The sequence below is a fragment of the Octopus bimaculoides genome, chromosome 9 (genome assembly GCF_046866305.1).
Source record: "Octopus bimaculoides isolate indiv1 chromosome 9, ASM4686630v1, whole genome shotgun sequence".
Taxonomy (NCBI): domain Eukaryota; kingdom Metazoa; phylum Mollusca; class Cephalopoda; order Octopoda; family Octopodidae; genus Octopus; species Octopus bimaculoides.
The window spans coordinates 21,102,123-21,116,095 of NC_142936.1; the positions used below are offsets into that span (position 1 = coordinate 21,102,123).

General features: G+C 39.8%; 1 protein-coding gene across 4 annotated transcripts in view; it reads left to right on the forward strand.

Annotated features, from left to right (window-relative positions):
• LOC106882574 (acetylcholinesterase) overlaps positions 1-13,973 on the forward strand; it is a 135,732-nt gene that overhangs the window by 97,366 nt on the left and 24,393 nt on the right. For 2 of the 4 annotated variants that reach the window (XM_089357251.1, XM_052970477.2), the window contains exon 2: positions 7,117-7,237. The gene's annotated coding sequence lies outside the window, so the exon portion shown is untranslated. Of the gene's footprint in view, positions 1-7,116; positions 7,238-12,086; positions 12,363-13,973 lie in introns of those variants that run through there. The other 2 variants (XM_052970478.2, XM_052970480.2) reach the window with 2 other exon arrangements.

Here is a 13,973-nt window from a genome sequence, read left to right on the forward strand (position 1 = left end):
CCTGATGTAGGTCAGGCTTTCGCAGCTAGAAACTATTTGATGCAACCCTCAGGCAACAGTCTGCCGTCCGGCGTCTTTCGGAGAGGTCATACTACTACGTGGTGCATCTTTTCATCTTTTTTTTTTTTTTTTTTTTGCAGTGCTTTTCCCCTGTTCTTTGATCTTTGCAATGTCTGAAACGAAAGAACAGTTTGTTTTTGTGAAATTTCGTTTTCTGCTGGGGAATAACTGCGGCCGGACAGTTGTCATGCTTCAAACAGCTTATAAGGACGCTGCCATGAGCAAAACCTTTTCGAAGGTCATCACTGGTAATGAAAGCTAGTGCTACGGAATTTGCAGATGTGGAAGAGGCGAAGAAAACAAAAAACGACGGAGACATTAAAAGGCATCACTTTGCAAAAGTTCCAGCACTGCTTAAAACACTGGAAAACGCCTCTAGACCGATAGATTACTTCAAATGTACAAAACTTTGAAGGCCATAAAAGCGTAGACATGTAAAACTAAGGGAATAAAATATTATTGCAAAATTTCGGTTTCTTTTGGGTACCCTCTCGTATAGAAGCTTTGTCTCTTGAATCAGATGCATTCTTAGAAGTTTCAAGTTTATCCATTTGTGAGTTTATGAGAATAAACTATTTGGGCAGCTCATTTTACAACGAATTACGTGTTGCTAAACGTTACATCGTAAAAAATATAACTTCTAAGAAACGGTCAGGTATCTGTCCTTTACTATATTCGTTTAAGGTTGCCTTCCCAGGTATCTACAACTTATATACTGCGTCCTCCACATCTACAACAAGCAATGCTGCTTGCGAGTCATTTCTTTCTACGTTGACTCATATACTTACATCCTATCGCCGTTCTACGACACATCACTGAAACTGCAGCCTTATACTTGCATTCATGGATAGCTAAACACACACACACATACACACACACACACACACACACACACACATACACGCACGCACATACGCACACACACAACTGATTGAAGGAGACTACGATTGTTTTAATTAATTTTTAATAAATACAATAATTGTGTTAGTTATTTACAGCAGTTTAGTGAATTTACTATATATATGTATGTGTGTGTAAGTATATTTATATGTGCGTAACTTTATACACTAACACCATGAAATGGGATGACAAAAATTGAATACTTAAAATGTAGGAATGTCAAATTGATATGTCATAAATATAAGAGTTTCAAAATGTATTTTGTGATAAGATGATATGTTCGCAGCACATTTCTTTATTGTCAATTTTTCTTTTTTTCTTTTTGTATTTATATCTCATATCGCATACATGTCATTTCTTTTCCGCTTCTTTAGTTCTCACTCACTCACTCACTCACTCACTCACTCACTCACTGACTCACTCACTCACTCACCTATCTATCTATCTATCTATCTATCTATCTATCTATCTATCTATCTATCTATCTATCTATCTATCTATCTATATATATATATATATATATAATATAATATAGGATAAAATCTTTATAAGAATTTATCAAGTAGTCAGCGTGAAAAAAACCCATAAGGAAAAAAACCCATCGTTTTTTTCCATAAATATATATAATTTATATAAGGGCATTACTATATAGTAATGCCTCACGCTTAGAGGGACTAAATAAGTCAAAACTACCAAAAAATAAGCACATATTTACCGAAAGCGAGGGAATGCAACTTTCAAAAATTAACCTCCTAAAAACATTTAACTTAACGGCAAACCACTGGTTTCATAATTAATGCAGCAATGTAGTAAGCTGCATCTTTTATTCATCAGTGCACGTATGGTCGAGACACATAAAAAAATAAACAAAAATCAACATACCCCAATGTACCCACTGATGAATAAAAGATGCAGCTTACTACATTGCTGCATTAATTATAAATTATATATATATATATATATATATATATATATATATATATATATATATATATATATACAGTTCAAATTTATTAGTTTGACGATCGGGAAAAATGGAAAAGTCTTTTACATTTCAAACCTACGCTCTTCGACAGAAAGGATTAAGAAGAGAGAATGAAAAAACGTGTTGAGTTCAGTGATCCAACATCGCGAATGAGTATGTATGTATGTATGTATGTATGTATGTATGTATGTATGTATGTCGCCACTTCAACATGGCTCTTTCCATACCAACGAATGTTACTGCAAGTTTTTAACCCCAATGACGTTGAAAACCCAGGCAGCTCCATCAGATCACAACTATGTAGGACGTACTCCTTTGAGAATATCACGTGCACCAATCACAACTGCATGGTATGTAACATTAACCATAGTATTAACTGTAGAACTAGAAATGTAGTGTACAGCATAAGGTGCATAGAGGGTGCTTGTAAAGACAAGAACAGGGTATAGAGAGGTGAGAAATCTAGAAGCATTGCAGAGAGACTAAAGGAACATTTGAGACAAAATGACGATAAAAAAGAGTCCTCCATATTCTACCAACATGCCAAAGACCAGCATGGCGGCACACTGAACCAACTTGACATCCGCATTTTATCCAAGCACCCGAAAGACCCAGCACTCAGACAAATACAGGAGTACGTCCTAATAAATGAAACATCCACAGTACTAAACATACGTAGAAGGTAGTCATACCCCAATACCCACAGTTTATATATACACTGGTAGATTTGATAGTAGGCTGTTATGTAGACGTGTATATATATATATATATATATATATATATATATACATATATATATATATATATACATATATATATATATGGGAATAAAAATAAATACAAAAAAAGGGTTTTGTATGATCGTGTATAGAGGAATATATTATTATATATATATATATATGTGTGTGTGTGTGTGTGTGTGTGTGTGTGTGCAGGTAAGTGTATATGTAAGCAAACAGATAGATAAATAGATGGATAGGTAAATAGGTAATAGGGACCGATAAGCACGCATACACATATACTCACATACATGCATACACACATACATACATACATACATACATACATACATACATACATTCATACATAAATGTATACACTTGCGCACAAACACATTAACAAAGAAAACAAGCAGACAAACAAAAAGAACGCAGATCTGATAACGGACTAAGTCAACGACTATTGAAAAGTTTGCAAGACGCAACGAAAATTTTAGAAAATAAATAACTAAATGGGTGGAAATCGAACCGGTTAAATAACAAGGCGCTAAAAGAGAATGACTCTCGCCAGACATAATAAAATTTAATCTATCGTTTTCTGAGGAAGTTTGTGTGTGTGTTAATATTTTATTTTTTTATCTTTGACATGTGTTAGCCATTAGATTAGGTGATACTGGAGCACAGCTTTAAAGAAGCTTAATTGAACAAATCGACTCTGGTGTTTACTTTTTTAAAGCATAGTACTTATTCCGTCGGTGTCTTTTACTGAACGTGTTGGTGTGTTTACGTCCCGTAAACACACCAACACCAGTAGTAGAGCGGTAGTGGGAGACAGACACGGGCACACACAGACACACACACAAACACACACACATACATATATAATCGGTCTGATCAATAAGTATCTGATCGATAAGTATCCGGACTCATGCTATTGTAATGAAACTAAAGCACGCAAAGTAAAGCCACTTGGGACAGATTGACCTTAAACTCGGTGGTGCATTTGCACAAAGTTTCGACTTCTATCTGTAAACACTTCTGCTGTTTACAGGCGTACTTGGAAGGAAGGTGTGTAGTGTGTGATCGTCGCATTGACCATGACAGAGAAAGTTGAGCAGAGAATCTGCATCATGACCATACCTGCTCAGAGGCCTTCGCAAAATTTTCAAAATGTTTTCATCGTTAAGTCGAAATTAAACGGCCGAAATAAGATTGAAGCTATCAACACCTGGGTGGTTTCACTTTTTAGATATGGGTCAGAGGTAATCGCATGGACAGTAGACAATCTAAACAGCTTAAAGAGAAAGACAAGGAAGTTGCTGACTAGATATGGGATACTCCACGCAAAAAGTGAGACAGACAGATTGTATGTACCAAGAAAAAGAGGAGGAAGAGGACAGATCGGATGTGAACACAGCATTAGAGCAGAAGAAAACAACATAGGTTGGGATGTAAAAGATGTAACCGCTATTATTGGAAGTAAGTAGGTCAGGCTTGTGTAGGATGGAAGATTGCAAACATAAGGCACTTTCCAAGGACTTGAGAATGAATGATCCTGAAATGAAAATAGGTGGATAAAGAAAGGAATGCATGGACAGTTTCATAGAGATGTTGAGTATAAGACAGACAGAAGAAAAAAGATAGCTATGGATGACTAAAAGTGATTTAAAACTGGAAATGGGGGCTTCTAATCTGTACTCACCAAGATCTAGTATTAAGAACCGATTAAGTCAAATACAGAATAGACACCACATCAGAAAGTGGTAAGTGCAGAATTTGAGGACAAAATGGTGAAACCGTATGGCATATTACCAGTCAGCGTATGCCACTAGCCCAGAAATAATATAAGATACATCATGATAATATAGCAAGTATTGTCCAGATCATAAATATAGCATTCCCAGCTGACAAGGTATGTGATAAGGAAGAAAGCTAAGTCGATAGAGATGGCAGGCTAGCTTGGAAGGTTAAGCAGTTGTGGTCGATGAAAAAGGTAGCAGTAGTACTAATAATTGTCAGAGCCCTGAGAACAGTAAGTAAAAATCTTGAGAAGTACGTGGAACAAATAGGGGCTGCAATCAGGGATGAGCACTTTTAGAAAACAGCACTACTTGGAACCGCTCGAATACTCTTGATAGTGCTCGAAAAATAAGGGGTGTTACTGGTAGTGAACAGCTGGCAACATAGAACATCTCCAACGTTAGGATCAGTGCAAAGACAATAAATAATAATAATAATGACCTCAAGAAAGTTCTATCAAAACAACGAACGAACACAATACCTGAACAACTCTGGGCCTCTGAAACAACTGGAAAGGTCAATCAGGCACTGCAAAATCTAAGCTACTGGAAGGCACCCAGGCACGACAAGATCCCCAACTTCTGGTTAAAATGCTTAACAGGAACACATAAAAAGCTGGTTGAGAAATTTACTGAAGTACTAGCAATGCCTGAATGGCTCACGGAAGGGAGCAATTCCTGAATGGCCGACGGAAGGGAAAACTATCCTAATTCCCAAAAGCTACTGATACGGCAAACACCACAAAATTATAGACCGATAACTTGTCTCCCTACAATTTACAAAGCCATTACTGCAATTATATCGCAGATAATGAGCAAGCATTTGGAAGAAAACAACCTGTTTCCAGAAGAACAGAAGGTCTAAGTATGGCCTGGATTGGTTACCGAAAGGCTTTTGATAGTAATCCCCACACATGGATCCTAGAAACACTAGCCATGAACAAGGTAATATCAATAATCATATGATATATAAAACATTCCATGAATAAATGGCAGACAGTGCTACAGCTCCAGACAAAAGAGGGACTCATAAAATCCAAAGCCGTCTCCATTAGAATAGGAATATTCCAAGGAGACACGCTCTGTCCACCCCTTTTCTGATTGACACCGACACCTTTATCTGACATGCTAAACAGAACTAGAAGTGAATACAACCGTCATGACAAAACAACCAGTCACCTTTTATATATGGATGATCTGAAGCTGTACGCTACAAATGATAAACAGCTGGAAACATTACTACAGACAGTACGTGGATTTACCAAAGAAATAAACATGAAAGCTGGCTTAGAAAATTGTACCAAAGCAACCTTGAAAAGAAGGAAACAAATAAAATAAGAGAATTAGAGCAAAGCTAGACATACAATTACTTAGGAATCAATGAACTTGATACAATACAACACACACAAATGAAAGAGAAGATAAGAAAAGAATATTATAGACGAGTTAGATTAATACTGAAAACAGCTAAATGCCAAAAAAATAAGAAAATAGGTATCTACACACTAGCCGCCACAATTATAAGTTACAGCTACAGTATACTTAACTGAACTCTAAATGAACTAATCAAAATAGACAGGCAAGCAAGAAAAATAATGACAGGATTTAGGATGCACCACCTAAAATCCGACATAGAAAAGTTATATATACAACGTATGCAAGGTGGTAGAGGCGTTATATAGATAGAAAACAATTACAAAATAACCACCATAGGACTACAGAATACCTACTTCAGAAGCAAGAAAACTAATACAAATAGCCATAAAACCCGAACAAAACAAAAAATTGTTTCCAGTCTTTAAGGCAGCTGACAACTACAACAAAGAAGTCATAGTAACTAACAGCTATGAAGGAAATGAAGAAACAATAAAAGCTGTAAAACAACAGAAATCCAAGCTAAAACTGTAACTGTAACGGACCATGGCAAGAAAAGCCCTTTCATGGCAAAAGAAATAGACAAAGCAAAATCCCAACAATGGCTGAGAAACACGGGACTCAAAGCAGAAACTCAATATAGTTTTTAAGAGAGGAGATTCAGTTGTTTCAAAATTAGTAGTATTAGTTATGGCCGTCGCTGGGGCGAAAGACAACACAACCACAAGTGTATTCGAAAGCGTAAAAGCCTGCCTTTAGCTATTTTGGTCTTATTCATATTTTGATATATATATTAATTTGTCTCATACCTATGTGTGCATAAAGAAAACAGACGTTATACCAAGATTGATATAAAAAGGGAGATAATTCAGTGTATTTGTATATATAAGTTCTTTCACTTCGAAAAATAACGCTTGAAAATTAATTTACGATGATATTTGATTGGTAATGAGAATGCATAATGTGTGTGTACGTATATGCATGCATATACCAGGTCTTTCACTCTTCTCTTCGATGTCTCAAACTGTATCTGGTTTTACGATCTCTTTCTAAGTCTTAAATTGTCTACTTATCTACCTTTTATGTCAACCTATAAATTATCACAAGATTAGCTCCCTCTATATCTAACTTGATTTCCCCTTTTTCCACCTTCACTCCGATTTTCTCTCTCCTTTTGTCTCACTCTTTCATACACCTTTTTTTTTCTCTTTTTTTGTTATTGTTCATTCGTTTTTCCTTCCTATTTGTATTTCTCATATTTCTTTCTCTGTTCCCACAGTGTGAACGATGTCATACGTATATGTGTAATATACTTTCCATATCGAAACGAGTATATAAACAAGTTGGTGTAGGTCTTTATTGGCTTCAGTTACATCGTAGAGAAATTTACAGCCAGTAAGGTAAGATCAATTGACGATAGATATGAAACGCTAAGTTTTTGACTCTTATTTTCATCTTTGATTTGTGCTTACATTATAACTTGACAAGAAACTTTCTGAAAGTTACAATGGAAAGAAAGCATAAATGTTTAAATGCAACAATATAAACACTTGTATGTGTGTGTGTGTGTGTGTGTGTGTGTGTGTGTGTGTGTGTGTGTGTGTGTGTGTGTGTGTGTGTGTGTGTGTGCACGCATGCATGCGTGTGTGTATACAACCGGCTTCTTTCAGTTTCTGTCTCCCAAATCTCCGTTCACAAGTCTTCGGTCGGCCCGAGAGCCATAGTGAAAGACACTTACCCAAGGAGCCACGCAGTAATATATATATATATATATATATATATATATATATATATATATATATATATATATATATATATATATATATATATATATATATAAAGATAATAAGAGTGAAAAAACTACAGAAGGCTTGTGTTACATGGTTAAAGTATATATTTAAATTATGTCAGAAAAATGTAAGAAAAATGTTATAAAAATGTTATAAAATCTTTTTGGTATATAAACATTGTATTTTGAGAAATAACTGGAACGAACACGACACAATGAAGTAGAGAAATTTGAAAAGACAACACGAAACCGGTTATTTCTCAAAATACAATGTTTATATACCAAAAAGATTTTATAACATTTTTATAACATTTTTCTTACATTTTTCTGACATAATTTAAATATATACTTTAACCATGTAACACAAGCCTTCTGTAGTTTTTTCACTCTTATTATCTTTTATACATCCAACCACGTGCTTTCACATACCAACTTTCTCACATATATATATATATATATATATATATATATATATATATATATATATATATATATATATATATATATATATATATATATGTATGTATATATATATTGGGGTGTTTGTGGTGTTATGGCTTGTGATGAGCTATGTGCTGTTGGTGGAGAGGATTGCAGATGAGGTAAACGGAAGTGAAGACTGCAGCGGCCGTCGGAAAAGCCACGGGGACACGGGCGGGCAGATAGCACATGGGTGCAGTTCGATGAGAAACGGCGAGTGTGGAAGGACGTGTTCTTCACGATAACGACAGTGATCACTTATCCCGCCTCGGTCAACAGGTAAGGTCTCTGTATTCCTTTTTCGCTTTTGCTTCTTTTTCTGTTGTCTTTTTCCTCCATCACGCAACAAGCTATTTTGGCTCATAAAAAAAAAAAATACGAATGATGAATTTGGTCCGTATTTCGAACGATTTGGTCAAACCGTTCTGCGATGACACGGATGTAGTCGCTTGACAGAAGATGAAGTTGGTTGTGAAACTCCACGGGATAAACGACTTAGCGAGTTTTATACCGCTGTACCTAGATTGTTCAGCGTTGGCACTATACCTAGAAATGGAAGAAAGGGACCAACTTAGCGTGGAAAAATAGAAATCCGTTTGATGGAGGCCTTTCAGAAAGAATGTTCGAAGTGTACGCTCGCCTGGGGAAAGCAACGTGGACCGGCGAACAGGTCGACCTATTTGCCAACGAACTCAGGAGATTGGCTAAACTGGCGGGATATGAAAGTGAATCACTGGACGGAACTGTTAATTTAGCGTTTGTGACTGGCTTTCCTGACCACATATCGGTTGAGTTGCAAAAGTTGCCGAACGTTAACTCTATGGCGATGGCAGACATTATATCTAGGGCTCACGTACTAGTTTCGTGTTGCAGGACGATGCCGGTAGCAGCGACTGCAACAGCGAAAAGTGGCCGAGCAAGGAGTAGCGGGGAGGGGTCAATCAAGGAACGCGTGCGGCCATTCAAAGGACAGTGTTTCCAGTGTCAGTGCCCGCACATGGTGCGAGACTGCAAGTCACCCAAGCCTGAGGTCATTTGCTACCGGTGTCGAGAAACAGGACATATAGCCAGCGAATGTCTGCGGGGAAACGGTCTAAGGGAGACTACTGCGCCGGTAGTTATCCCTTCAGATCAATAGAAGCGCGTTTATCGTTACCTGTAGTCGACATTCTGGTGGAGGGGAAGATGTCGCGAGCCCTTGTGAACGCGAGCCCTGTACGACGACCCTGATGACTTCAGACATGGTAGAGACGTGGAGTGGAGTGAGCAGTGTAAGGGCAGTCGACGAAAGACAAGTACACTGTGAAGGAATTACAGATGCGCAGATTGTGGTGCAGAGAAAAAAGCTGACACTGAAAGCAATTGTAGTTGGCCACTTGGTGGATGAGATTCACGTGGTGATGGGGATGGATACAATCACTCGTTTAGGAGATGTCACTGTCAACGAGGCCGGTGTAACGTTAGGGGTTGCGGGGACACCGTGTATTACGAAACCGTGCATTTCTGGGAACCGCGAAGAAAAGCATGCTGCATACACCATTGAAGACCAGGAGTTTCGTGCTGTCTTCGATGGCCAGAGGTGGACAGTGGAGTAGAACTGGAAGGGAGAGCCCCCGACATTAAAAAATAAAGTGGGTGGCTATCAACATACTCTGAAAGGAAATGCCAGAAGTGAGTTTAAGGGTGAGGTGGAGCGGTGGATTAAGGAGGACATATTGATCCCTTGGGAAGAAGTAGAGAGTGGAGTCCTGCCGCTGATAGCGGTGATATAGCCCACAAAGCATAAGGTCAGGCTAGTGCTTGACTTCCGAGAGCTGAATGACCATATATCATGTCATACGGGCGGTGAGGCCACAGATATTTCCGGGGACACCTTGCGAGAGTGGAGACAAATGACAGAGGCCTCCACGATCGCCGATTTAAAGTCGGCACACCTGCAGGTGCATGTGGCTGAGAGACTGTGGAAGCATCAGCTTGTCAGGTATAAGGGCCGGACAAACTTACTGACCAGGCTGGGGTTCGGGCTAAATTCAGCGCCAAAGATTGTGGCAACAATTCTCAAGGCCATCCTGGGAAAGGTGGACAGAGTAAACACGGCCACCAATTCATATATCGATGACATCCTGGTGGATGAAACAGTAATGCCAGCAATGGAGGTCATAGGCCATCTGAAGTGATATGGACTGATCACCAAGCCACCAGAGGCTATGGAGGGAGGCGCTGCACTAGGCCTCAAGCTACGGAGAGACAAGGCCGGTGCGTTGGTGTTCCGGCGAGGGAACGAAATCCCCGAACTGGGCACCAGCAGGAGTAGACGGAAACTGTTCTCGGTGTGTGGGAAGTTGGTGGGACACTACCTGATTGCAAGATGGCTCTGGACAGCATGTAACTTCATCAAGAGACGAGTCGAAGGAGTGAAATGGTACAATAAAGTGGAGGAAAAGACGACCGACATGATGCAGGAAGTCTTGGTCAGAGTGAGAGCAGAAGATCCAGTGAGGGGCAGTTGGTATGTTCCCAAATCAAAGAGCGGGATCGTATGGTGTGACGCCAGTAGCATCGCAATAGGAGTTGTCTTGGAAGTGGGAGGCGTCGTGGCGGAAGATGCAGCCTGCCTCAGGAAGACGGATGACTGCAACCATATCAATGTGGCGGAGTTGGAAGCCGTGCTGAAGAGAGTGAACGTAGCCTTGATGTGGGGGTTGCACACCGTAGAAATTAGGACCGATTCGGCCACTGTACTTGGTTAGGTGACGGCAGTCATCACCAATGAGCGGAGGGTGCGAAGCAAAGAGGCCGCAGAGATGTTGGTAATACGTCGATTGGGGATACTACGTGAACTAACTGCTGAGAGGAGCAGGGCAGATGCGCTGGCCAGGGTAAAGCGAGCCTGGTTACAGGTGCCAGAGGATGCGGAGCAGGCTGTGGCTGTAGTATGCCGTCTAAGTGACTCGGAGTTGAGGAGATTGCATACCATGCATCACATGGGGTAGGGGGACAGGACGTTGTTTCTAGCCAGGAAAGTAGACTCCGATGTAACAAGACGGAGCGTGCAGAGTGCGGTTAGCAGCTGTGACAGGTGCCAGTCTATTGACCCCGCTCCGGGCGTACATGAGGCGGGAAGTATTCCAGTGGACCACAACTGGAAATGACTGGCAGTGGACATAACACACTACCGGCAGGGAACATGCCTCTTAATGGTTGACTGTGGACCGGGGCGGTTGGCCATATGGAGGAAGATGAAGACGGAGACCGCAGAGGAAATTGTGAGAGTACTAAATGAGATATTCCTGGAACGACGCCCCATGGATGAGCTGCTTCTGGATAATGGCACTGCATTTCGCTTAGAGGTGCTGAAAGAAATGCTTGATGGGTGGCAGGTCAGCCGCTTCTTCAAGGCGGCATACCGGGCAAGTGGAAATGGAGTGGTGGAATGGCATCATCGTTCCATCAAGACCATGGCAGAGAGGGGCCACATTTCACCAATCGGGGCCGTATTTTGGTACAATATGTCGCCCAATTCAGGACAGGCTGAGGAGTCAGTGCCACACACGGCAATATTCAGGTACGAGTGGAGGCATCCGTGTACTGCATCAATGCGACCCGAGGGAGAGGAAGAGCATGTCTTCATGCAGGTCGGGGAAGAAGTTTGGGTAAAAACCCCAAATGCACGGTGTACATCACGATGGGGAAAGAGAACAATAACTTCCATCAATTCGAAGAACAATGTCTCTGTCAATGGTATGCCATGAAATGTTTTGGACGTGCGGAAGATTGTCAATGCCTCAGAGGATGGAACCAGCAGCAGTGGGCAAGAAGATGAAGACAGCAGCAGAAGGCAAGATGATGAAGCCAGCAGCAGCATGCCAGGAACTCAGGCCAGCCCCGGGGTCGCACAGCGACCACAGAGGGAGCAACACCCTCCTCCCTGATTGGCTGATTATGAAACAAGTTAAGGTATGAGTTTGGGAGTGAGGAGTGAGTGAGAAAGCTGGCTGAGTGATCTGTAGATCGGGGGAGGTGTAGTGTTTGTGGTGTTATGGGCTGTGATGAGCAATGTGGCGTTGGTGGAGAGGATTGCAGATGAGGTAAACGGAAGTGAAGACTGCAGGGGACGGAAGAGCCACGGGGGGGGGGGGGGCACGCGCAGGAAGATAGCACGTGGGTGCAGTTCGATAAGAGACGGTGGGTGTGGAAGGACGTGTTCTTCACGATAACGACAGTGATCACTCAACCTGCGTCGGTCAACAGGTAAGGTCTCTGTATTCCTTTTTCGCTTTTGCTTCTTTTTCTGTTGTCTTTTTCCTCCATCACGCAACATATATATATATATATATTTACAGGTGTGTGTGTGCGTTATTGAGTGTGTTTGTATGTGTGTGCATGTGTGCGTGGGTGCGGGCCCATGCGTATGTGTGTATGTGTGTTTTTCTATTCTTAGTTGTAGAATATGCATTGAGAGAGAGAGAGAACGTGAGACACACACACATGCACACACACAGACGCACACAACACACACACACACACACACACACACACACAGAGAGAGAGAGAGAGAGAGAGAGAGAGAGAGAGAGAGAGAAAGTAAGATAGTGTGTTAGAAATTATCAAATATAGCTGATAAAATTTCCATTTTGGCGGGAATAATTAAACTAACTTTTTAATGGCTACAAGACTTGCCGTGCAAGAAATTTCAATGACCCAATTTAATGTCTAATTACATTTAATCCACATTTTCTTTTCATTAGTATATTCAAATGAAAACTTTTCGACCGAGTGCAACAGCTTCTAAGCAGTTGGTTGCGCTGCAAGAAATAGCAGATAAATCTCTCCTGAATCATATATCTTAAATAAAGAGAAGTCACATTAGATGATTTAGTCATATTTACTTTTCAAAAACGTTAGGGACGTTATAGCTGCAAACCTTAGGACATAAAACTGCATAATCATAATATGTCACTCTGTTAACAAAATGTTTACGATTAATAATGATACACACACACACACACACACACACACACACACACACACACACTAACACACACACATATGTATGTATATATAATATTAGGGAATAAAGTCCAAAACGTACAGGGAAAAATTTAATTTAGCAATACTAAATCAAATTTCCCAATATAAAATACACACACACACACACACACACACACACACACACACACACACACATATATATATATATATATATATATATATATATTTGTTCATAGAAAAACATGTAATCGTTACCAATATAGCAAGAGATTTCACCGCAAAAGGTCTAAATTAGACTCCTTAGGGATCGTTCTCCTTGGTTATATATCCAAAGGGGTCGTTCTCCTTGGTTATATATCCAAAGTTTTAAATTTAATCATAAATGGATATTAGCGTCAAAACTCTCTTCTAAATTTAAAACTTTGGGTATATATATATATATATATATATATATATATATATATATATATATATATATATATATATATATAACAATTGCAGCGTGGAAGGTGTTTATAAGCCATTTAAGAAACTCACAAAAACCGTTAGATTCACTTCAACATTTAAATTAAATTTGTGTCAAAATATTTTCGTCGCTTTGAGACCTGTTCACTGAGAAAATTCTTTGCTGCACAGAATTTTTGCACAGAATGTTGTCAGTGAACGGGTCGCGGTCTCAAAGCGACGAAAATATTTTGAAATAAATTAAATTTAAATGTTGAAGTGAATCTAACGGTTTTTGTGTGTTTCTTAAATGGCTTATAAACACCTTCCACACTGCATTTGTTATATATATATATATAACGGTCTCTGCGGTCTTCCAAAAACCTTCTGTCGGCGTCGTTGGCCTTTCTTGTTCGTCCCTCTGCTGACCA